Genomic DNA, 27,368 nt, shown 5'->3' with positions numbered 1-27,368 from the left:
ATATCAAGACCCATATCCCTAGCGCTGTGATATTTGGTGCAGTGGGCATAAAAAGTGCACATGAAAAGACTGTGAACAACACAATATTTCATAAAAACCGTAGCATACTAAGGTGAACACCATACAGACACACCTCTATCTATGAGCTGGGTTATATGACTACCTACTATATAGCATTAATACCAGATATAGCTCAAAGTCTGTATACCACTTAATTAAAACGTGTATAATAAATAAATGGTGTTTATTCTTGGAAAATATGTAGTGGCTATCTGGTACAATACCTATACTTGTCAAATGCATGGACAATGATCTAATATCAGAGCCACATTAATGCACTGTGTGACAGCTTACTTATAAGCTCCTACCGGCCCGTAATAATATAAAGACTGCACCTCTCTCTGCAATATTTTGACAGAATCTGTCTCCAGAAATAGGAAGAGGCCAGTTTGTTATATAGAGCTATCACAACTGAATATAGCTCCAATTTACACATCCATTGAACTCTCTTCAAGCAATGTAATGTTAGGTCCCAATATGTAAGGATGTGCTAAAAACAGGAATGGATACATAATATTGGGAAGCTACATTGCAACTTTGATACAACAGTGTAATAATATAGGAGTTCGCAACATAAGCACTGACATCTCTTTCTAAAAATTATAAGAGAAAGTGCTAAAATCTAAACACATAGGAAACATACAGGGATAAGAAGAACCCTGCAACAAAATAGATTGGGGAGCAGTTGTCATTGATATTTTAAAATTCTATATTTCTTTCTTTATTTCTTTCATATTTTTAATATTTCACCTTTTTAACGAATAATAATAAAAGTTAAATCTTAAAAAAAAAACATTGTGACTGTCAGTGCACCTACAATATACTTACTTTTCTTGTTTCAAATGTGTGTCTTTACTTAAGTAGTAGGTAGCACCTCCTTGAGAAAAAATTAAAGGTAATTTCCCTACAAAATATTTACATTGAAGGAGATAGAACTGTCCCACAAACATAAGAGACTGGTGCGGGAATCATTTCTGTTTTTTTGTGGATCATAGTGTCCTGCCTGGGAATTGTTAACACTTTTTGTTTAACTGCATTTAACTCAAGCCTATTGTATTCCCTTTCCACAAAGTTATTGACCATTTGGTATATTGCTGCTTCAACTTGTATGGGGTTTGAGGTAATTCGACGGACCCTTAGTAATTGGGAAAATAAGAGACTCTTTTTAAGGGGTTCAGGATGGGAAATGTTATGCTTTAATAAGGTGTAGCTATCCGTAGGCTTGACGTATATGGCCGTGGATATTAAGCCCTCTTTTATGATTATATCCACACCCAGAAATTGTATGTTTGTATCACTTATGTCAAATGGGAGTTTAACCTCACTCTCAGTGCAGTTATGTGTTACCAACAATGTGGTTAGCTGTTCCCTTGTTCATGACCAGAATAGTATAAGGTCATCAATAAATCTCTTAAACAGGTGCACTTCTGAGATCAAGACACCACTCTTGTAGAACAAATCCTGTTCTGTCGCATACATAAAGGCGTTAGCATATGATGAGACCACTGAGGACCCCTTCGCACAGCCCGCCACCTGGAGGTAAAATCTACCATTGTAGGTAAAATAATTGCATGTCAATACCAACATACTGTAAGTAGTTCAAGAAACAGATGTATAGGAGGACCCTCATAATCTCTATTATTGGTTATGAGGCACTGTACCGCCTCCACACCTGCCCCATAGGGGATGCAGGTGTAGAGGCTAGTAACATCTGCAGTACACATCAAAAAACCTGTAGGTAAAGGTCCCAAATTATCAAGAGTTTGTAAAAGCGCCGTAGTGTCCTTAATATAGGACGGAATCTTTTGAATACAGGGATTTAAAATTGGATCCAAATAAAGGAATGTTGGCTGGTGTAGTGACCCCACTGATGACACTATGGGGGAAATTTACTAAAGGAAATTTGTAAAAAAGATAGGTGTATTTGTATCCAGAAATACACTTATTTTTGACATTTACTAAGCCGAAAATATGGCAATTCGTAGTCATATTGATAGCACATCAATACGACTACGAATTGCCGTATTTTCGGGATAGTAAATGTAAAAAATAAGTGTATTTCTGGATACAAATACACCTATTTTTTTACAAATTTCCTTTAGTAAATTTCCCCCTATGGGTCTCCCTGGAGGCGTTAGTAATGTCTTGTGGACCTTTGGAACTGTGTAGAACAATGGCACTCTTGGGTTATCCACCCTGAGTGCCATACCAAGTTCCATCGATAAATCTCCATCTTTACAAGCCCTTGATAATACCATTTCCAATTCTTTCTTGTAGGTATTCCCGATGGTAGTCCATTACATCCTGCACCACTACCGAACCCCCTTTATTTGCTCCACGAATGATGATATCAGTTCTTTTCGATAGATTATTGAGAGCCTTTTGTTCTCCCTTGGGTAAATTAGGCTGATTAGTCGATGTTCTGAAAGAAGTGGATGTACTGGGTTTATCTTCTAGGAGCCTGGTGAATGATTTAATTGTGGCATTTGTGCTGATGGGATCGAATTTTGAGTGTGGCAGTATTTTCTTCAATTGAGGTGGAATCTCCGCATCACTCTTTGTTGGCTGGTTTTGTTGCTTGCCAAAGTGCTCATTCAATCTTAGTGTTCTATTCAACTTAAATATTTCAACATTATGTTGAAATGGATCATCTGGAGTGGTAGGTACAAACGATAAGCCATGTGATAAAACTTGTATTTCCTCTTTAGTCAAGTTGGCATTTGAAAGGTTAAATACAAAATCTTTGCCATTCATTTTGGCAACCTTTTGTCTTTCTTGTCTCTGCCATTGTTTTGCCCGCCGCATCCTCTTGGCAGTGTTGGATTTACTGCGCAGGCGATTACCCCTAAAGGGGGAATCTCTTGACGTGAGGTGGATGCTTGACTGTCTGATTCGCTGAAGGAAGTGCTTGAGTCCTCTTTGCGGGACTGTTGTTGTCTTTGACGATAATTTTTAGGTGGGTATCTCCTTTTACTCCGTGGTTGGCCATTATTGAGCCAGGAGTATACCCTCCTTTGTTCATAGTCCTGCTGCACTTTTTTTTAGTTTTTCCTTTTTGAAGGCCACTAATTATCTTTTGTATTTTGTCATTTGGGTTTCCAATTTTTGGATCCATGGTTCAGTGGTGTCTTCTATTAGAGTCTGTTTATGGGCCACTTCAAATGTAGTCTGCTGTTCTTTGATGTTATTAAGCTCCCTCGTTGACTCTTCAATAACCAGTAGTAATAAGTCCATTGAACATTTGGGTACTTATGTATTATCTGGGCTCCCATGTTAAATGCACCCCATTTTTTCATACCCCTACTATCCAACTATACATGGAGTTGATTTTATAAGAAAAGAGATAAGAAAATATCAGAACAATAAAACTTCCTATTTATTGCTTGACATAGAAACATTTTTCTAAAGGCTTTGGTAAAAATATCTCAAAAAATATTCTACTCTATGACCTTCAGGTCAACTAGTGGATTACTAAAATTAAAGTCACTTGTTATAGCGTATAGTCTATCCAACAACTAATAAAAGAAGTTCATGTACAAATATGAAAGAATGAATGAATACAACATATTCTCCTCATTTCTTTAAAACATCAAGAAAAATACATATCCATCTCATTAACCGTATAGACTATAATATACTGTTCACAAAGATTTTACTAAAGAAAAAGTTCATGTACAGTATCCCACTATGAAATTATGATGCCCTTAATGGAATACAATCGGTGTCACTACACTTCATAAATCATCTAAAATAAATCAAAGGATGGTAGAAGATGTATAGTAGCATACCTCAAATCCATGTTCATAAATATATAAATAAATAAATAAAAAACGAAGGAAATCATAAGCAAATATTCCCCAATAAACCATGAATGAACACTTAAAGTCAAGTCACAAATACACACGTCACTAATGTTACAGAGCACGGGTTACAGATTATGGAATCTGTTGACCCATATATAAATATAAGCACAACAAATATAAGCACACTATATACAACCGTATAATGATAACAGAGCAAGCATGAGAATGTAAATGATGGGATATATCATTATTACAGTAGTTTTATCACGTTTTTTCACCCAATTATAATAATTTTTTTAACAGTTTTGAACACATTTATTTATAAAACTGTAGATAGTATTTCTCTCTTTTTCCGTTTTTCTTTCAGCTAAAGTATTTCACATTATTACTATACACATATTTGACGTCATAAGTGTAATAGGGAGAATGAACAGGAGATGAACCATCATGTATTAAATAAAAAAAGAAAACAGTAATCTAATACATGCAAGAATTGAGAATAAACACCACATTATATAACATAAGGATACTGAATCACGAGATCCTGATAAATGACCAGACAGTAAGGTTAAATCACCTTATAAGAATACCATTCACAGTATCATCTGAATATGAAGAAAAAAAATTTTCTAAAAATTGTTTCTAACAAATAGATAAAATTAGGAATATATAGAAAGTAAGATCAATACATGAGATTAATACATGTAACAACACACATGGAAGTACAGTACAAAAGGAATACACTGTAAACTAAAGAGAAGAACAAACAGTGAAGAAATATCACTATACCCATAACAAACATGGCAATTAAGAACAGCCAATCATGAACTAGGGCGGGGGATTTAAACCCCTTTCAGAGGGCAGACGGGTTGATGCCCTGAGGAAGCTTGGTGAAACGGTCGTTGGCTAGCAATGACCATAGCTCCCCATCCCTCCGTTTCCTAATGTGTAAAATATTGTAATAATGTAATATATTGTGTGATGTGTATAGTTTAGAAAGTGGCCGAGCAGAACTGACATTAGCAGCGCGATGTCCGGCTGACAGCAGCTGATATACAGCCTCCGTGCAGCCCGTTACATACGGCGCTGCTCTAACAGCCAATATTGACAGCGGCGGCACGAGCGTATAAATCAGTTAATCTGAGCAGACTCGAAGCCTCCATGAGACTGGCGTTACCCTAGCCAGAAATAGGATATTATCCTGAGAGAGTAGATGCATATAGTGTGAACAGCACGGATAGCGGCAATATAGCAAACATAGCCGCTGCGCTCTGAATATAACACTATCGGACACCTCCGCTATTTGAGCGCAGTGGCTGTCAGTTGTAACATCCAGGTATGCAGGATACATGAGCGGGGATAGAAGAACTATATGTTACCCATCACTTTTGTACACAGCGCATAATACTGTCAGTGATAAAACGTACTCTTTATAGCCATAGCTTTTAGGCAGAACAAAAATCAGACATCTGTTTGGTTCATGAGCTGGGTTACATGATTATTTGCTACATAAAATACCAGATATAGCTCAGAATCTGCATACTGCATATTATATTTAATCAGGTTTTTGAACATTTATTAATTAAATGCAGTTTGGCTTTAGAGGATAAGCAGGAATAGCTGATTAGTAAGATCAGCGCCTGCCTGACATAAATTTGGGATAAAAAGTTCACTGATTTTTGTATTGCCTATGTGCAACCGGTGATATCAAGACCCATATCCCTAGCGCTGTGATATTTGGTGCAGTGGGCATAAAAAGTGCACATGAAAAGACTGTGAACAACACAATATTTCATAAAAACCGTAGCATACTAAGGTGAACACCATACAGACACACCTCTATCTATGAGCTGGGTTATATGACTACCTACTATATAGCATTAATACCAGATATAGCTCAAAGTCTGTATACCACTTAATTAAAACGTGTATAATAAATAAATGGTGTTTATTCTTGGAAAATATGTAGTGGCTATCTGGTACAATACCTATACTTGTCAAATGCATGGACAATGATCTAATATCAGAGCCACATTAATGCACTGTGTGACAGCTTACTTATAAGCTCCTACCGGCCCGTAATAATATAAAGACTGCACCTCTCTCTGCAATATTTTGACAGAATCTGTCTCCAGAAATAGGAAGAGGCCAGTTTGTTATATAGAGCTATCACAACTGAATATAGCTCCAATTTACACATCCATTGAACTCTCTTCAAGCAATGTAATGTTAGGTCCCAATATGTAAGGATGTGCTAAAAACAGGAATGGATACATAATATTGGGAAGCTACATTGCAACTTTGATACAACAGTGTAATAATATAGGAGTTCGCAACATAAGCACTGACATCTCTTTCTAAAAATTATAAGAGAAAGTGCTAAAATCTAAACACATAGGAAACATACAGGGATAAGAAGAACCCTGCAACAAAATAGATTGGGGAGCAGTTGTCATTGATATTTTAAAATTCTATATTTCTTTCTTTATTTCTTTCATATTTTTAATATTTCACCTTTTTAACGAATAATAATAAAAGTTAAATCTTAAAAAAAAAACATTGTGACTGTCAGTGCACCTACAATATACTTACTTTTCTTGTTTCAAATGTGTGTCTTTACTTAAGTAGTAGGTAGCACCTCCTTGAGAAAAAATTAAAGGTAATTTCCCTACAAAATATTTACATTGAAGGAGATAGAACTGTCCCACAAACATAAGAGACTGGTGCGGGAATCATTTCTGTTTTTTTGTGGATCATAGTGTCCTGCCTGGGAATTGTTAACACTTTTTGTTTAACTGCATTTAACTCAAGCCTATTGTATTCCCTTTCCACAAAGTTATTGACCATTTGGTATATTGCTGCTTCAACTTGTATGGGGTTTGAGGTAATTCGACGGACCCTTAGTAATTGGGAAAATAAGAGACTCTTTTTAAGGGGTTCAGGATGGGAAATGTTATGCTTTAATAAGGTGTAGCTATCCGTAGGCTTGACGTATATGGCCGTGGATATTAAGCCCTCTTTTATGATTATATCCACACCCAGAAATTGTATGTTTGTATCACTTATGTCAAATGGGAGTTTAACCTCACTCTCAGTGCAGTTATGTGTTACCAACAATGTGGTTAGCTGTTCCCTTGTTCATGACCAGAATAGTATAAGGTCATCAATAAATCTCTTAAACAGGTGCACTTCTGAGATCAAGACACCACTCTTGTAGAACAAATCCTGTTCTGTCGCATACATAAAGGCGTTAGCATATGATGAGACCACTGAGGACCCCTTCGCACAGCCCGCCACCTGGAGGTAAAATCTACCATTGTAGGTAAAATAATTGCATGTCAATACCAACATACTGTAAGTAGTTCAAGAAACAGATGTATAGGAGGACCCTCATAATCTCTATTATTGGTTATGAGGCACTGTACCGCCTCCACACCTGCCCCATAGGGGATGCAGGTGTAGAGGCTAGTAACATCTGCAGTACACATCAAAAAACCTGTAGGTAAAGGTCCCAAATTATCAAGAGTTTGTAAAAGCGCCGTAGTGTCCTTAATATAGGACGGAATCTTTTGAATACAGGGATTTAAAATTGGATCCAAATAAAGGAATGTTGGCTGGTGTAGTGACCCCACTGATGACACTATGGGGGAAATTTACTAAAGGAAATTTGTAAAAAAGATAGGTGTATTTGTATCCAGAAATACACTTATTTTTGACATTTACTAAGCCGAAAATATGGCAATTCGTAGTCATATTGATAGCACATCAATACGACTACGAATTGCCGTATTTTCGGGATAGTAAATGTAAAAAATAAGTGTATTTCTGGATACAAATACACCTATTTTTTTACAAATTTCCTTTAGTAAATTTCCCCCTATGGGTCTCCCTGGAGGCGTTAGTAATGTCTTGTGGACCTTTGGAACTGTGTAGAACAATGGCACTCTTGGGTTATCCACCCTGAGTGCCATACCAAGTTCCATCGATAAATCTCCATCTTTACAAGCCCTTGATAATACCATTTCCAATTCTTTCTTGTAGGTATTCCCGATGGTAGTCCATTACATCCTGCACCACTACCGAACCCCCTTTATTTGCTCCACGAATGATGATATCAGTTCTTTTCGATAGATTATTGAGAGCCTTTTGTTCTCCCTTGGGTAAATTAGGCTGATTAGTCGATGTTCTGAAAGAAGTGGATGTACTGGGTTTATCTTCTAGGAGCCTGGTGAATGATTTAATTGTGGCATTTGTGCTGATGGGATCGAATTTTGAGTGTGGCAGTATTTTCTTCAATTGAGGTGGAATCTCCGCATCACTCTTTGTTGGCTGGTTTTGTTGCTTGCCAAAGTGCTCATTCAATCTTAGTGTTCTATTCAACTTAAATATTTCAACATTATGTTGAAATGGATCATCTGGAGTGGTAGGTACAAACGATAAGCCATGTGATAAAACTTGTATTTCCTCTTTAGTCAAGTTGGCATTTGAAAGGTTAAATACAAAATCTTTGCCATTCATTTTGGCAACCTTTTGTCTTTCTTGTCTCTGCCATTGTTTTGCCCGCCGCATCCTCTTGGCAGTGTTGGATTTACTGCGCAGGCGATTACCCCTAAAGGGGGAATCTCTTGACGTGAGGTGGATGCTTGACTGTCTGATTCGCTGAAGGAAGTGCTTGAGTCCTCTTTGCGGGACTGTTGTTGTCTTTGACGATAATTTTTAGGTGGGTATCTCCTTTTACTCCGTGGTTGGCCATTATTGAGCCAGGAGTATACCCTCCTTTGTTCATAGTCCTGCTGCACTTTTTTTTAGTTTTTCCTTTTTGAAGGCCACTAATTATCTTTTGTATTTTGTCATTTGGGTTTCCAATTTTTGGATCCATGGTTCAGTGGTGTCTTCTATTAGAGTCTGTTTATGGGCCACTTCAAATGTTGTCTGCTGTTCTTTGATGTTATTAAGCTCCCTCGTTGACTCTTCAATAACCAGTAGTAATAAGTCCATTGAACATTTGGGTACTTATGTATTATCTGGGCTCCCATGTTAAATGCACCCCATTTTTTCATACCCCTACTATCCAACTATACATGGAGTTGATTTTATATAGTGTGGCGAGCGCAGCGAGCCACCGTGCCCGAAGCGTGGCGAGCGCACGCGGTCTCATAAGAAAAACGGGAGCCCAGATATTACATAAGTACCAACATTTGTTCAATATTGCCACCCACCGTCAGCAGAAATTGATATTGTATCTGCCAATGATGGTCATATTGTGAATGTGAAATCCTCTAGGAATTTGGTTGCTGTGATAATAGTCTGACAGACTAATTCAGTGGTACTGGAAATCACATTCTTTCTGTTTTAACTTTAACCACTGGCGAAATAAGTTATCACTTGTCGGTGGTACCGCATCATCATCCAATTTCTGTGATATAAGTATGGTTTGTGCTACAATATCAGAATAGCTAAATCGTTCACTGGCATCCAGACTGATAAACTCCAAGGCCTGATTGATGTCTGTGGTATCTGTCATAATGTGGGGTCCTTTGTTAATGGTCTCCAATTTCAGCAACACTGTAGGCCCTTTAAAATAGTTGTAAATCCTAAATGCGCAGCCTCTGGTATGCAGCTCTGATAATCACTGCCGAGCAGTGAAGCAATATTAATCCTCTGTGCTTGTGTTGTTTGTAACAATGTGGGGTGGGTGCCTTGCCCAGCTAGCGCTTTCTCCAATGTGAATGAAGGCTGTTAGTCATAAATATCGGATGGTGTCCGGTACTCCTCTCTCCTGACAAAAAAACTTGCTGGGGTGCCCCCTGGATGCCCCCAGCACCCCAGCAAGTTTTTGTCAGGAGAGAGGAGTGCCAGACACCATCCAATATGTATATATATATATATATATATATATATATATATATATATAGTTAGGGAATGCCCGGCACTCTGCTTTTCCTCTGCAGTTACCTTGCTGCATGTGCCTTCTCAGGAAACCTTTTAGGGTCCAAGCAATATGTATTGAAGGAGCGGCACTTTGCAGACTGTAGAAGTAGTAAAATTCCTTTATTTAGCCCAACGGCGTTTCGGGGTATATCCCCCCGTCTTCAGGGACTTATAGCACACAAATAACATAGACAAGTACATATATATAAGCATAGACATAATTACATAATTAAAACACCTGGTGCCTCACCTGCTCAGCGTCGACCCGCCCGCTCCGGGTGCTTCCTGCTTCCTTCACCCGACGTGCATAACCCACGTGGGACGGCGGCGCCGAGCAGTGACGTCACCACACACTGTTAGCCTTGTTGCTAGGCTGCGCTGTTATATTCTGCAGACAATAACAAAGCGCGGCCATGATAATACTGCCCAGGCACGATCTTATATGTTAAAAAACAAATAACGACATCAAAAACATTTAATTAAGAATGCATGGCTGCCCCGCTGTCAAGGGTGTCTCTGCTTGTAATTCCAAGCAGGTACACCTTATTTATGAAAGAGAAGATTGATATGTATATTGATATTGTAAGCTGGCCGTCATTAACAATATATATTAACGTACCAGAATAGGCTCACTTTGACTAACTATTGTGCCATGATGTGGCCATTCATTAATCACAGGGATTGAGGCATATTTACAGGAGATCGGTCATATTTATACGCATTAAATGAAACACTGGAGCCCCAACGTCTCATTGAGCCCCCTGGGTGCTATAGTATCCAGGGAATGAAACCATTTACATTCTCGTTGCAACAGGGCTTTTTCTCTATTCCCTCCTCTTAATGTGGGGGGGACGTGATCTATTATAATGGCCCTGATGCTCGGAATAGGATGTTTTTTAATGGCAAAATGCCTGGCTACAGGCTGTTCGCTAGTTCCACTACTCAACGCTTGTTTGATGGCGCTTCGATGTTGGGCCATGCGTTCTCGAAATTGTCGCTGCATGGCCCAACATCGAAGCGCCATCAAACAAGCGTTGAGTAGTGGAACTAGCGAACAGCCTGTAGCCAGGCATTTTGCCATTAAAAAACATCCTATTCCGAGCATCAGGGCCATTATAATAGATCACGTCCCCCCCACATTAAGAGGAGGGAATAGAGAAAAAGCCCTGTTGCAACGAGAATGTAAATGGATTCATTCCCTGGATACTATAGCACCCAGGGGGCTCAATGAGACGTTGGGGCTCCAGTGTTTCATTTAATGCGTATAAATATGACCGATCTCCTGTAAATATGCCTCAATCCCTGTGATTAATGAATGGCCACATCATGGCACAATAGTTAGTCAAAGTGAGCCTATTCTGGTACGTTAATATATATTGTTAATGACGACCAGCTTACAATGTGTTAATCATATCAATCTTCTCTTTCATAAATAAGGTGTACCTGCTTGGAATTACAAGCAGAGACACCCTTGACAGCGGGGCAGCCATGCATTCTTAATTAAATGTTTTTGATGTCGTTATTTGTTTTTTAACATATAAGATCGTGCCTGGGCAGTATTATCATGGCCGCGCTTTGTTATTGTCTGCAGAATATGACAGCGCAGCCTAGCAACAAGGCTAACAGTGTGTGGTGACGTCACTGCTCGGCGCCACCGTCCCACGTGGGTTATGCACGTCGGGTGAAGGAAGCAGGAAGCACCCGGAGTGGGCGGCGACGCTGAGCAGGTGAGGCACCAGGTGTTTTAATTATGTAATTATGTCTATGCTTATATATATGTACTTGTCTATGTTATTTGTGTGCTATAAGTCCGTGAAGACGGGGGGATATACCCCGAAACGCCGTTGGGCTAAATAAAGGAATTTTACTACTTCTACAGTCTGCAAAGTGCCGCTCCTTCAATACATATATATATATATATATATATATATATATATATATATATATATAACCCCAGCAAAATCAGCCAATAATGATAAAAATCTTAATTCCGTTATATGGGTTAATAATTACACTACCAGCAGCAACAGTCTGACTAAAATAGCGAAACAAACATGGCCAGTAATACAAGCAGATCGTGACCTGTCAGCCCTACGGAATAAATAATTACTGCCTTGCTACAAACGGGGAAAAAACTTAAGAGACAAATTGGTCCACACGGACATTATCAGATATAAGCAAAACTCTGTCACACACTTTCTGTCCAAAAAGAACGGGAATCACAGGTGTCTTGGATGCACGACCTGCTCATACCTGGAAATCGGGGATACCTTTGTGCACCCACACACGGGTAAAAAAATCCCCATCCGACACCTACTTACCTGCACTAGTAAATATGTTTTTTATTTTTTGCGATGCCCATGCGGGCTATACTATGTGGGAAAAACTGTTTGCACATTCAAAGAACGTATGGCCCAGCACCGCAGTGCTATTAGGCTTGCCCTAGAAGGTAAGAAAATAGACCAACCGGTAGCTCAACATTTTCAGCAGCATAAACATACACTGGCATCGTTACGATATAATATGATTGACACTGTTCCTGAAGATATAAGGGGCGGTGATCGTGCAAGAAAACTCCTGCAGTTAGAAACTAAATGGATTCACAATTTAAATACAGTAGCACCATAGGGTTTGAAAGAATACCTGTCTTTGAACTGCTTTCTGTAAATGTTGCGTTTTCTGTTTTGTTTATTTATATTGCAACATCCCCATACTATTTGCTGTAACATTGTATCCTGTCAATTAACCAAACTCTGCACATTATCATGCGATGCTATACTTTTTGTTTGCAGATCCTATAATGAAACTATCTAATGCTTTTATTTGTATACCATCTCCATTCTGTTGTAAATATATGCTAATCACTGTACTTTACGTGGCAGCTGACAGAGGTGTCTCCCACTGATGATGTCACTACCATTCACCTACACCCTGAGCACGAGGTTACCTCACTTGTATAAATACCTGTACCTGCACATTCACCTGTTATTGCTGATGAAGATTAATAAAATCGAAACGTTGAAATGAACTTTGATATCTTGGGAGTTTTCTTATATCCCTAATCTACATAAGACCAGGAGTGCCATAATACAAACCACATCTATCCATATCCTTGGAGAGGCACCGGGCGCATCAACTATTTAAACTACTAACTGAACACTGGAGTGCCGAGCGCTGGAACGAATATATATATATATATATATATATATATATATACACACACACACACATATGTATATATAAATACAGGAAATACTTTACTAAGATGTTCCTTAAAAAGCGTTTCCATGAAGTATATGCTCTCTCCAAGGTTGTTTTAAATCCATAAATTAAATGCTGTGGTGAGATGACTCCATATTGTTAAAGTGTTAATTGTAGTACAGTAGTCCAATTAAGTTCTTTATATTAAAGGCATCTCACATAATTTATTTCCTGTAAAATAATGATATGTTCAAATATATTAGAACATGGAGACGTTTGGCATGCCATCTGGATGAATAATTCAGCAATATAGCAGTTGTTAGCGCTAAACGTTGGCTACCAGAGTCGCAAATACTCTGATTTGCCCTTATTTGCAGTGATAAAACACAGCTGGAGGATACAGTACAATATGTGCTAGTCTGGTAGACAAATTTGAAATATGAGACTATAAACCACAAAAACAATTGTGATCCAAAAAGGAAGTTCTGTCTATCTTGAGTGCACTTCTTTTGCAACCACATAATAAAAAACTTACATTTCAAAATTCCCATTCTTAACACTTTCTCTCTATCCAGTCCAGCACTTCCAAGAGCAATTAAAAGGATATGGTCCATAGTATTCAGTGTTATAGAGCTTTAAAAGTAAGACATTAATGCCAAGTTGTAAAAGAGGCAAAAACTGCGATATATTATGTTAGTGAAAATTAATATTGCAACAACTCTTAAAAAATACATTCAGAAGAAAAAAACAGGTTGCTACACTTGTACCTCGTGCACAACCTGTGACTACATGAAATTGAGTAAAGATTCTGCTGCTCAAAAAACTAAGAAATTGGCAGCAACATGAATGAATATAAATCCAGTCTCTCAACTGATGTTAGTATTGTTAATACTGTTGTGTAAATTCTCCTGGGGATTAATCTAATGGTTTTAATGTTTTTTTCCTGACAAAAGCTAGTATACAGTACTGATGTGTCCTCATACATCAGTCTAAAAAAAAAAAATTCTGACCCTAAAACTCTTTCAAACTACTGTCCCTTACAACTCCCATGCCTTTTCAAGCTTGAGAGACCTGCCTACACACGCCTCACACACTTTCTTAAATCACACAACTTACTGGACCCACTTCAGTCAGGCTTTCATTCTCAACACTCCGATAGTTTGCACTGAATGATGTAGACACTAGGACGTCCAAAGGCCATTACTCACTTCTCATTCTTATAGATCGCTCTGCTACTTTTGACACTGTTGACCATTCTCTACTTATATAAAAGGGATGCGGTTAATTTCCCGGCGGTCGGGATCCCGGCGGTCGGAATCCCGACACTGGAATCCCGACCGCCGAAATCCCGAAACTTTCTCCCTCCGTGGGTGTCCACGACACCCATAGAGGGAGAATAAAATAGCGTGCCGAGCGTAGCGAGGCACCGGGCCCGCTGCGTGGCGAGCGCAGCGAGCCCGCAAGGGGGGGCGATCCATGTCCCCCCCTTGTCGGGATTTCGGCGGTCGGGATTCCAGTGTCGGGATTCCGACCGCCGGGATCCCGACCGCCGGGAAATCATATCGGATCCATATAAAAACTACAATTAGTAGGTCTTCAAGGCACTGCCCTCTCTTGGTTTCTAAAATTCTGACCCTAACACTCTATCAAGCTACTGTTCCATCTTTCAACTCCCATTGCTTACCAAGCTACTTTAGAGACTTGGCTACATGTACCTCGCACACTTGCACTCCACAGAGATAGCACTAACTAAAGTAGTTAATTACATAGACAATATAAAGTCCAAAGACCATTACTCATATCTTATTATTCTAGATCTCTCTGCTGCTTTTGACACTGTTGACCATTTTCTACTCATACAAATACTACCATCACTAGGTCTTTAAGACACTGCCCTCTCTTGGTTCCTATCCTAACTATCAAATCGCTCCTCAGTGTTTGCTTCTCTGAATTCACCTCCTATCTTTTTTTCTACCTCTATTAGTTAAATGACTACAAGCCTTGGTCTTAGGTTCTTTGCTTTTCTCGATCTATACCTCATCTCTTGGTATATAAAGCCGACCATCCATCTAGTCAACATACACTCCTGACAAAGGAAGCCCTTTTCTGTTTTACCACATCAACCACATTTTACTGTGAGGGGAGGTGGTTATCATTACAGATTTCCCTCCTGTCTGGTTTATTGGACAAACTACAAGGAGTCTGCAATACCTATTTCAATCCATTCCAAATATGGTGATCTAAAATCTGTATGGTACTCAGGCTCACATTGAGCGCTTTGTTCTATACACCTATCTTTTTTTTCCACGTTTGTATTTTGGGGTTATTTTGGATGTTAACCCTTTGTTGTATGTATATAAGCCCCACGCTGTGTTAATCGTGCACAATTGTTATTACCACCTTTTCTGTGTTCCACTCTGCAAATGAAATATATGTAAAATTGTATTGTTAACTTGCTGAATATACTGTAGAAAATGTATTTCACTTTAAACAATGTTTGATATACAGTTTTAACCTTAGTGACTGTGGTCATTAGCTATTAGAATTAGTAATAAATATATTTGATTAGCAGTGAATTAATGGCTCATATTAAATGGAGGCATTTGAATGGTTCTTAAATTTATTATAAAAATATTGTATTACAGGTGTTTAAAATATCCTGCAATAATAAAGAAACATGTAATGCCACTCTAAGTTGACGATTAATCATTCTTCATTTGAAAAAGACCATCTGTTCCCAAAATATTAAGAAAGTTATAGAACATCCCTGAAAAAAAGTTGCAGAAAAGTCTTCAGTCTGTCAAACTGAAATGACATCAGATCACCAAGATTCAATTTTGAAACACTGCAATATAACAAATGGTAAAGGCAACAGCTTTTAACAAAGTGGAAAAGGATTGGTTTGACAGTTTATGAATTACAGAGAGCAAAGTCTGAAAGAAAATATATGGCATTTTTACAATAAAATGTACTAATAAGAATGAATGAGTCTCTCAGGGTTCTGCTGAGAATATGCTATATCAGTAATGGCATTAAAGCTATCACTGCTTCTTTCCATTTGTAATTAAAGTGTTTTGCTGAGATAAAAAGAGATGGGTGGGGAAATAGAGATGTTGGTAGCTCACAATATGTTTCCACTTTAGTCAAAATAACCTATTAGCATATTCACCTACTCACTAATTGCAGTCACTGTACATGTCTCTTGTCAGAAGCAGTTTAAACGAGTTTTAGATGTTAAAAGTTGCTATGCAGTCAGCAAGGTAGTCTAAATATAAAATTGTCATGCTATCGTTTTGCTAATGGGCACCACTGAATAATTCAACTGCAATAATAAGGCGAAAATCTGTCTCATATCTCCAGATCATGAGTCAGGGTAGTAATTTAGTTTCAGCATCGAAGGTAATGTTTTTTTTCAGGCAGATGAAGAAAAATTCTTCTACATTTGCTTCATTCATCATGTCAGAAGAAAGAAAGAAACGGGGTGGTGGAATAGCAGCAGGGGAATAATGCTAGGAGGCTTAACATTTGTATACTACTCAATGTCTTCTTTTGTCTCCTCTCTGGAGAGCACTCGACTCTGGGATAAGGATTTTGTTTTATTAGGACTTCTAGAGTAGGTGAATGGAAGGTGATGCATTTGCAGCAGTGTTAATATAAGTCGGTTTTATTAAAAAAACAGTGGCTTCACATTAATCACCACTGTGTCTATATAAGCAGCTTTCTATTACATTTTCTTAATTTAATTTTTAATATTTTTAAAATGTATATTTAGATCATATTCAATGGAAAACTTGTATTTAGAAAAGTAATGTTGCTGAAATAACAACAAAGACGCTTTCTGAGAGCAAATATTTTTATTCAGGGGCGGAACTACCGCCGGTGCAGACGGTGCAGTGCACCGGGGCCCAAGGGGTCAAAGGGGCTCGGTGCCTCCGTCTGCCCGGCATTCCAGTTTTGTAAAAAATATTTAAGAGCATCAGCTGCCATTAGCTAGGACCGCGGCAGGCTGGCAGGTTCACTTCATACACGCTGCGCCGTGTAGAGTGAGTGACCAGAAGCAGTGCTGGAGGTGTGGGTTGGCGGAACTTACATGCTACTAATTCCGGGACTCCAAAGGCATCACCAGCACATCAGATGCAACAGCGCTGTTACCTGGCAGCCAGAGCCGAACGCAGGAAGCGGAGGAGGTCAGCTGCACGCACGCGATGTGGAGGAGGGTAGCCACACACACAGGGAGCAGAGGAGGGGAGCCGCACACACGGGGACCGGAGGAGGGGAGCCGCACACACGGGAAGCAGAGGAGGGGAGCCGCAAACACGGAGATCGGAGGAGGGAAGCTGCACACACGGGGACCGGAGGAGGGGAGCCGCGCAACCACAGTGAATGAAGTGGATGGATGGAGCCAAACACATGGACCCCACGGTTGACAGCTGCTGTAAGGGCTGGCAATGGATGAGGTGGTCTGCAGAGGGAGATGTCATGGTGTTTCTACATTGAGCAACGCAGTCTGTGTGTGACTACCCCTCTGCTCACCATGCCCCCACCCAACTGTCTGCCTGTCTGTCTATGCCCCCTCATCTGTCTGTCGAGGCAATGCCCATCAGACAACCTGTCTGTCTGACTGTGCCTCTTTCCATCTGATTATGACCCCCCTACCATCTGCCCATCTATGCACCCATATAGTATTTTGTCCATCCGCCCATCCGTCTGCCCATCTATGCACCCATATGGTGCTCCATCTGTCTCACTATGCCACCCTATCCTGTGCTGTAGTCAGGTAGTGTCTGTCCTTCTTATTACATCCTCACCCTCTCTCTCTCTCTCTCTTTCTCTCAACTGACACTGTCTCCATCTCTTTCTATCTCTCTACCCCTTTAGCACCCTAAGTCTCCACCTGTCTTTCCCTCTTTCTCTTCAACACTCTCTTGCTTTTCTCTTTCTCTCTCCCTCCTTCTCCCTCTCTCTCTAACCCTCTCTTGCATTGTAGTGACAATGGTGGGGGGACCATTCTGGATTTTGCTATGGGTCCACTAAGTTATAGTTTGGCTCTGGCCCTGCCAGCAGGGGCCTATCAGGCAGTGGCGCTACATTTGAAATGGCCTCAGGCCGGGGCAGCCAATCGTCATTGTGGACTGACAGCCAGGGACAGAATAGGCTCGCTGCTGTCCGGCATTGAGATTGCAGCCCATTTATACTACAGCCGCACTGTCCCTAACAGTCAGAATGGGCCTCCTGCTGCCGGATGATCTAAGTGGGACTGACAGCCTCAACAACAGCTAGCCTGCACTAGCGTGACCTGCAGGTAAATTACATGCTTCATTCCTGATAATCACACCTGTCAGGGTCCCATCAGCCACGGCCCCCATATAAAGATGGAACTGGGACCAGTGCACAGGTAGCAATTGACGGCGACTACAAGCCAGGAGTCAGACCTACAGAAGTGGACACTAATTCCAGGGATACTGCAAGGAATGGACAGCTAGGGACTTCCTTATCTCTCCCCCTGCATGCCTCTCACCTGCTCTCTCTCAATTTCTCCCAACACATACCTCTCATACGCTCATTCCCTGTCTATCTCCTCTGTGTGCCTCTCACCTGCTCTCTCTCCCTGACAGGGCAGACCCAACCATTACGCTGGCAACTATTACGCTTGCAGAGGATGGATGCCTGATGTCGGGCTGCAAAACATAGTGAGCATTACTGTAAAGGGCACTACTGGGGGCATTATGTGTAATTGACACTACTGGGGGCATTACTGTAAAGGGCACTACGTGCAGCATAATGTGTAATTGGCATTACGGTATGCGGCATAATGTTTAATGGGCTTTCAATTTGAAGGGGGAAAAAAGACACTGCATTTTTCTGTGTGTGTTTGGGGGGCCCAAATCATATTTTTGCACCTGGGCCCACAACTCGCTTGTTCCGCCTCTGTTTTTATTCTATCCCAAACCACAGAATACAGTACAATAAACATTTTTTTTGCCAAGATGATTAAAAATATAAAAAATAATAATGAATTAAATAGTTGGCAATGTTGACAAAGTTAGAAATAATTATTATATAGTGTAGGTAACAATATTAAAATCTAATATTACAAAACTAGTATTTTGGACCTGTAATTTACTTTGTCACCAGCTATTGAGCCTGCATGTTTTTCCCATCTGTCCACCTTTACCATATCATCTCTAACTTCTCCCCCTTGGTCCTTTATCACCAACACACACACATCCCTCCTGTATGTCTTTCTCTGTTTTTATCTCCCCTCATCTATTTTTTTCCCTCTTTCATCTTTGTTCACCATCCATTGTTCTCTCTCTTATCACTGTTGCCCCTGCCCCATTCTCTCTATTATTTCTGAACACCTTCCCCTGATCTTCCACTCCCTCCCCTCTGTTCCATCACCCCCTTTCTCCTGTATCTCAATAGGGATGTTCACAAGAGGGGATTGTCACAGATGTGGGAGGTGGCTTGCTCAAGGTGCTAACTGGTGTCTCCTAACTTTAAATTTCTGTCCCCAACCCATCTCCACATTTTCTTATCACATCTGTCCCTTATTCCCCTGTGTCTGTGCCTCTATTCTTCATTGCTATCTTCCATCCTCCCCTTCTCTTTTTTATCTCTGTCTTTCTTTCTCTCTCTTCCCATACCTTTCACATAAACTCACCACTATGTTTATCTCCATCCCTATAAACTCCCCATCATATCTCTTTGTCATCACTCATGCACAGTGCACATGTCGCTAAACATTGCTCCCGTGTGCGAATGCGCAGGGATGCGTGTAATGTAGAATCACCTCCCAAGTATAGCAAGTAACTTATGCAGCGTAGGAACTCTGATGAAGTCCAGAATAATATATGCAAACTCAGAAACTGTAGTATGATTAGAATAAAAAGGTGGTACTGACTCTTGTAAACTTATAAGATGCTGTTGGAATTGGGTCCAGATAATGCAGCACCGATTATAAGTATTGATGAATGATATCGAAGGTTGAACACATATGAAGATGGATATCGATGGCGGGGCACCATTGGTGAGTATTGATGGCAGATGAAGCTGGATATCGATGGCGTAACACTGATGATGAGTATCGACGGCGGAACAACGATAAAGCTAGATATCAATGGTGGAACACCGATATTGAGTATCAATGGCAAAGCACTGATGAAGCTGTCTATCGATGGCAAACACATATGGAGCTGGATATCGATGGCAGAGCACTGATGGTGAGTATTGATAGCAGAACACCGATGATGAGTATCGATGGCTGAACAATGATGAAGCTGGATATCGATGGCAGAACACCAATGGGGAGTGTCGATGGTGGAACACTGATGGAGCCAGGCAAGCTGCACTGGAGCAGGATGGTAATTTCTGAATAAAGATACCTGGAAGAAAATAAGATACACAGAGAGAAAACACCATACAGTTAGCACAATCTGATCAGAAGCACTGGCAACTGGCCTTACTCACCCAGCTTCTATATAGCAGCAGAGGAGTGACGATAGGCTGGGCAAATAGCACTGCTGAGAGGCTCACAGGATAGGCTGAGGAATACCATGTGACCAGGAAGAACATGGATGCCTCCCTGTTCAGGAAATGCGGGAAATGCTGTTTGTACAGCAAATAGAGCATGGCTATGATAATGGTGGTTGCATGGAAGCCACGGAAGGAAGGCATGGACTAGTGTTCAGCTGCAGTATCTGCAGTACCAGAATACTGCTAGATCACTGTGCACACAGGCACACTAGGAGATTGCTGGATCCCTGCACTGCGGGCTAAGCGCACACAGCACTAATGGAAGCATGCTTTGGAATGCAGGAACAGACTAGCCAGACACTTGGTAAATATATGGTAAATATACCTGTCTTAATACTCGGGCCATGAAACTCAGCATCCTTGGCAAAACTTCAATCTACTTCTCCCTCAACTCCACACTGCCACCAATACTCACTTTTTGGCCCCACAAGTGAAAGTGTGGAGGTTGCATCTAAGAGGTTCCTCAGCTGCCATGTGCATTAAGTACAACAAGGCTGTGTTCTTGATAAACATCTTTAATATTGTGATGGGTAGACTCAATGGCACCCCCCCCTAGATCCCAGCACCCAAGACAGCTGCCTAAAGCTGCCAAGTGGTAGAGCAAGGCCTGAATAGTATATAACCACTAGTATATATGATGTAGAATGTATTTAGCAATTTGCTTACCTTACCCAATAGCCATTTTGCCTTTCTGTAACATTGGGGGAGATTAACAAAGCTTGAAGAGAGATAGAATCAGATTCTCCAATCTGCAGTTCTCTGACAGTTACTGGCATGTTGCCAGTGTGTATCAGATAGATTGGTGAATGACATATTACTTGTTCAGGCTTCCTACAACATTCAGTCCGTTGAATGGTCAGCCTTTCCAGGAACTTCCCAATGGCTTTAATGACTAATCCACCCCTTGCAGTAATTCAGTTCAGATATTGGTGCATGTACAGTTGCTGCATAACTAAAACAATAAGAGGTATGAATGCAGGCGTTAAACCCATAATGTGGTTTATCAAGCTTAAAGGCACAGAGAATTATACACCCTGTAACTTGCTATGGACTGAAGATACCCAAGCCCAGATGCTGTATATGGAGCTGACTTTGCTGCACTTAAGGCCTTATTCTAGTTCACTCTTTCTGACAAAATCTTTCTTAGATGGACAAAACCATGGGGGTTATTCTAGTTCATTCTTTCTGACAAAATCCTTCTTAGATGGACAAAACCATGTGCACTGCGGGTGGGGCAGATGTAACTTGTGCAGAGAGAATTAGATTTGGGTGGGGTTTTTCTTCAAAGTGAGATCTATATTGAAGTGTAAAAATAAAGCAGCCAGTATTTTCCCTGCACAGAAACAAAAAAACTCACCCAAATCGAATTCTCTCTGCACATGTTACATCTGCCCCCCTGCAGTGCACATGGTTTTGTCCATCTAAGAAGGATTTTGTCAGAAAGAATGAACTAGAATAAACCCCCATGTGCACTGCAGGTGGGGCAGTTTTAACTTGTGCAGAGAGAATTAGATTTGGGTGAGTTATTTTGTTTCTGTGCAGGGTAAATACTGGCTGCTTTATTTTTACACTGCAATATAGATCTCACTTTGAAGTAAAACCCCACCCAAATATAATTCTCTCTGCACAAGTAACATCTGCCCCACTTGCAGTGCACATGGTTTTGTCCATCTAAGAAGGATTTTGTCAGAAAGAGTGAACTAGAATAAGGCCCTTAGTGCAGAGAAAAGGCTCCTGTGTTGGTCTCCTGTTCTGATGGAGAAAGGGCAGTGTTTTATAGGAGCAGTCCTTTTTGACACTACTATTGACACCACTATTTAAAAATTAATTTTTATTATCATTTCATGTCTTTTTTTTTCTTAATTTTATTTATTTTTCTTATTTTATTTGTTTTTGTATTATATCATACATGTATATACTTTATTGACATAAACATTTAAAAATGCTTTGTCTGTGTTGTCACTTAACAAGAAGCAGATTCACTGCCCTGTGATGCAAGTGCTAAAACTAATACATTGCCAAGAAAAAGAGTAAAATTCAGAAAATTGAAGCACTATTATTGTCAAAAGATAAAGAATCCTGTTCGGAATTCAGTATGGAATTTCTTTTCCTCAAGCCTCAGTACATGCTCGCGTGTCCTAAGTATAGGCCTGTTAGTGAACAAATAATCTCCCAGTTCCATATGATTCCCAATCCTATATTTGAACATACTAATCATATCACCTCTCAACCTCCATTTCTCCAGTGAAAACATATTCAGCCTGGTTAACCTATCTTTGTATTCTAGTGATTCAAACCTGTTACTAGCTTAGTCGCCCATCTCTGTACCTGTTCCAATTAATTTATCTCCTTCCTAAGGTGCGATGCCCAGATCTGAACACAATACTCCAAGTGTGGTCTCACCAATGCCTTGTAAAGAGGCACTATCACATTGGCATCCCTTGAATCCATGCCCCTTTTAATGCATGCCAGTGTCCGGTTTGCTTTTGCTGCTGCACTTGAGCAGTGTGCACAATTACCCAATTTCTCATCTATGATGACCCCCAAGTCCTTCTCTACAGCAGAATTTCCTATAATAACTCCATTTAGCATATACGTAGCTTGTTCATTTTTGTTAATTAATTACTTTACATTTTAAATGTTAAACTGCATTTTACACCTTTCCGCCCACCTTTCCAGTTTATTTAAGTCATTTTGTTTCCACATCCTCTCCTGAGTTAATTTCCTTACTCAATTTTGTGTCATCTGCAAATATTGCAATTTTACTTACTATGTCACATACAATATCATTAATGAATATATTAAACAAGGTGGGTCCCAATATTGAACCTTGTGGGACTCCACTTTGGATCTTACCCAATCTGGAATGTATGCCATTTACTACCACTCTCTGTCCCCGATTGTGAAACCAGTTTTTTTAATCCAATTCAAATTTTATCTCCTTACCCTAAATGACATAGTTTCATTAATAACTTTTTATGAGGCACCGTGTCAAAAGCTTTAGAGAAATCAAGCAGTATTACATCAACAGATTTCCCTACCTACTGACTACCCTATTTTTGACGAACCCATGCTGAGCCTTACTTATCACTTTCTATTGTTCTATGAAATTTTGGATACAATCTCATTATCATTCTAATATTTTCCCCACAGTGGATGTAAGGCTGACTGGACTATAATTTTCAGGGTTAGTTTTGCTACCTTTCTTCCATATTGGTACTATGTTAGCTATGTTATCCCTGAGTTTATTGATTTCTCGAATATCGGATATGATGGTAGTGCTATGACAGAACTCAATTATTTCAGTATCCTAGGGTGTATTTCGTCTGGGCCCGGAGATTTGTTACTATTTAGGTTCCGTAATCTATTTTTGACCATTTCCTCACTCAAACATACAGTTTGGGAGCCATCAAAAGTTGAGCATTTAATCTGTGGGAGATCTTCTGAAGATTCTTCCCTTGTAAATACCGAAGTAAAAAATTCATTTGAATAATTCCGCTTTCTCTTTTCCTTCTATTACCAGGGTACCCTGCTTATTTTTTAGTGGGCCAATATTTCCCTTCCTTAACCGTTTCCCATTTATATAACTGTAGAATTTTTTGCTGTCATAGATAGCCACAGAAAAGTTTCCTGGTATAGGGGGACATCTATAATTTCCCAGAACAGAAGTGTGTTGGTGCCTAAATACTGTTGGTCTGAGGGATGAAGTTAAGATCTCTTTCCGAGGCCTCTGGGTAGCTTCTGCATCTTGGGTAATTGTCCGCAAGTTTATGAAATTTAGTTTACGAAGATATTATGTTTTTCTCATCCCCTTTCCTGTCCTTTCAAAATAGAAGTTTGTGGAGGCCCAAACAAACAAAGAACTTCATCCATCAAAGTCACAGTACATGTCCATGAATTGCTTGTTTTGATGAACTGTGCATGTCCTTCTTAAACTCCAACCTTCTGTTGGACAATTTCATCTTGCACCACTTTTCTTTTCATAGTGTTTTTGGGATGTTTTAGGATAATATTTTCTGTATCAACATTTTATTGGTTCAACACATTGCTAACTTAATTAATTCATTAATAAATCAATTACTCTTGTATTTTTATGGTGTTTTGTCTCTTCCTAAGCTGCTCCAAAACAGTATAGTTATTTTCTATTTTGCACAGACATTTATATTGGTTATTTCTTCAACATATTACTAATTTAATCAGCTAATCAATCAATCAATCAAAAGCAATGGTTGTGAAGGTAGAGTCAAATGATATGTTTAAGAAAGGGATACACAAATGTATAGTAGTGAACCCAGAGAGAAATAGGACTGTCATCTTGGGTCATGAGTAACTTCTGGGTTGAAATAAGTTTGTGGTTGTTTTATCAGTCATTTACAAATAAAAGATAGGGACTGCAGGAGATACAACATAGGTTGAACCTAATGGACTGGTGTCTTTTCAACCTTTTCAACTATGTAAGTTTATTCAGACTGCTATTCTGAACTGCCCCATGTTTGGGTTTGTGCCACCCACTGCTGTCACTTAGCTTAGTCAGCCAACTAGCTCAGTGCAACCTTTTGGAACTGGAAGAAAACTATAATATGATCTGTGAGGCGGACAAAAAGACTGGAAATTAATATGAATAATATTGTAGTAATGAAAAGGTCTACATTGTGTGAAATTAGCTGTTTTTTTAAGTTTTTGAAAATAAATACATATCCAAAATCAAAACACTTGAGGGCAGTTTTGGCAAAATGAAAACCAAAACAACTCTCTAGTTTATTTACATTTGGTATTGTGGAATGTGCATTCCATGTCCAACAAAGTCATTTAAAAAGCTTTATCAAAATTATAAAAAAAAAAAATCAAAAAAGAAAAGCATAACGAACTTGAGCAACACTCGGTTAAATTTGTTTTGAAAACATCTTCAACAAACTGACAGAAAGACCTTCCATATTAATGATGACATCTGGTGAGATTTTTGTAATGTTCCGCCAACAACACAGTATTTCAGTATAATTGTCAAAAGTGCAACAAGCCATACCTAAACAAGCAGTGGCAGCAATTAGCAAAATGGGAACAAGGAAAAGGGAGACTGCTTAGAAAACTCTGTAAAGAAAACATTGGTTAAAGAGAATGTTACATTAAATAAAACCAATAATGATCAAAGCAGTTCTTAAATAATATACAAAAAAGTATTATTAATATTTATCTGCTTATTTTATTGCATGATGATAGATAGATAGATAGATAGATAGATAGATAGATCATCAGAAGGTGAGGAGTTTTACAAATGGCTATTACAAGCTTGGCCAAATCAGTCCTCAAGATCTAACAACATTCCACATTTTCCTAACTTCCAAGCTGGTGCACAGCTGTAGGCATTACTAACTGTCACATTTTCAAACCTGCTGCATTCATTCCTACTATAGATCCACAGGTTGCCTGACAAACATGAACTGTTGGTAGATCTTGAGGACAGGTTTGTCCACTCCTGGGCTGTTACATTACCCCATTTTAATATAGACTTTTTATACTAAAGCTCCTAAAAATGAAGAGGTGGTGTTGCCCATAGCAACCAATCAGATTCTGCCTATTATTAATGATTCATTTTTAGAAGCTTTACTAGATATACCCTGATTCTGAGTTGCCTGCTATGCGGCCACATATTGCACATTTCAACAAGCGTTGCTGTAGTAACTCTATAAGAGGATCAGTTACTTGGTGGAGCTGTTCTATGGATGGTGGCTGGCCACAACCCTTAAGAATGGCACCCTGCCTCTGTATAACACCAGTGAGCCGTCATGCCCCATACCTTCCAACATGACCCTCTCCAGGAGGGACACAATACTCTATTCCTGAACTTTCCTCTTAACTTATGATTGCCATCACCTGTGTGGAAACACCTTTCTTATCCATTAACCTGTTTAAAACAGGTGATGGAAGACATAAATTAAGAAGGAAGCCCAGAAACAGAGCATTGTGTCCCTCCTGGAGAGGGTCGTGTTGGGAGGTATGATGCCCCAATCCAACACTGAGTGGTGTGACACTTATATGTGAAATATGCACATTGTTGCATTAGCATTCCATTAGCAAAATATTTGCATCCTGAATGCATAAAATTCATACAGAGTCATGTGAAAATCAGGTCATAAACAGTATTTATTATTTAAAACATATGAATGCTAGATTCAATCGGCTAAAGGAGTAGGGTCAGATGTCCAAAGAGTTTGGAATAAGGTATTGTTACTATTATTATTGTCATTACAGGTACCTCAGTGCTGAACTGTGGAGAAAGAAGGGATTTAATTATTACTGAAGGCACAAATTGATACTGGGTCAGACAATGGGTCACATTGCCAAATCCTGGGGCAATTAGCCTGGCATGCAAAGACACTAAAAAAGTAAGAGCTGAGACTATACAAGACACAGTGGACAATATTTAAAGATCTGTCAATCTTGCAAATTTTACAAAGAACAAAGTGTGATAGGTCACTAAGCAGCCCACAAATAACATTCGTAATAATGGTATCTAGCCAAGTAGACCCTGGGATGATTTAAAAAGGTCCTCATCCAGAGTGAAGCTGATTTGGTGTGGCACTAGGATTCAGAATATTGTCCTGTAGCAGCAGTAAAACTTTATATTTGCTATGGACTAAAATAATAAATAGCATCATTAAGCAAATTCTATCGGAATAATCATCTAAATGTACTATACATATTCATCTTTAGAGAAAACTTGATTATGATGCCTATAATGTGCCAATGTAACATTACGTGAAGATACAACATGGCTTATGTACCTTGCACTAGCCACATACTGTAGAAGGAATATAAGAATTTGTATCAGGAAAGTAA

The 27,368-nt window shown here is 39.4% G+C and overlaps 1 long non-coding RNA gene across 1 annotated transcript; it reads left to right on the top strand.

The window, feature by feature from the left end:
* The first annotated feature begins 17,156 nt into the window (after window positions 1-17,156).
* LOC146079509 (uncharacterized) lies at window positions 17,157-26,842 on the top strand. Its single transcript, XR_014474576.1, has 3 exons — window positions 17,157-17,430; window positions 18,611-18,685; window positions 26,781-26,842. It is a non-coding gene; the product is annotated as an uncharacterized LOC146079509 (long non-coding RNA).
* Window positions 26,843-27,368: the final 526 nt, after the last annotated feature.

This window comes from Crinia signifera, chromosome 5 (genome assembly GCF_055691185.1).
Source record: "Crinia signifera chromosome 5, ASM5569118v1, whole genome shotgun sequence".
NCBI classification, from domain to species: domain Eukaryota; kingdom Metazoa; phylum Chordata; class Amphibia; order Anura; family Myobatrachidae; genus Crinia; species Crinia signifera.
This window is presented reverse-complemented; position numbering and strand designations above follow the sequence as displayed.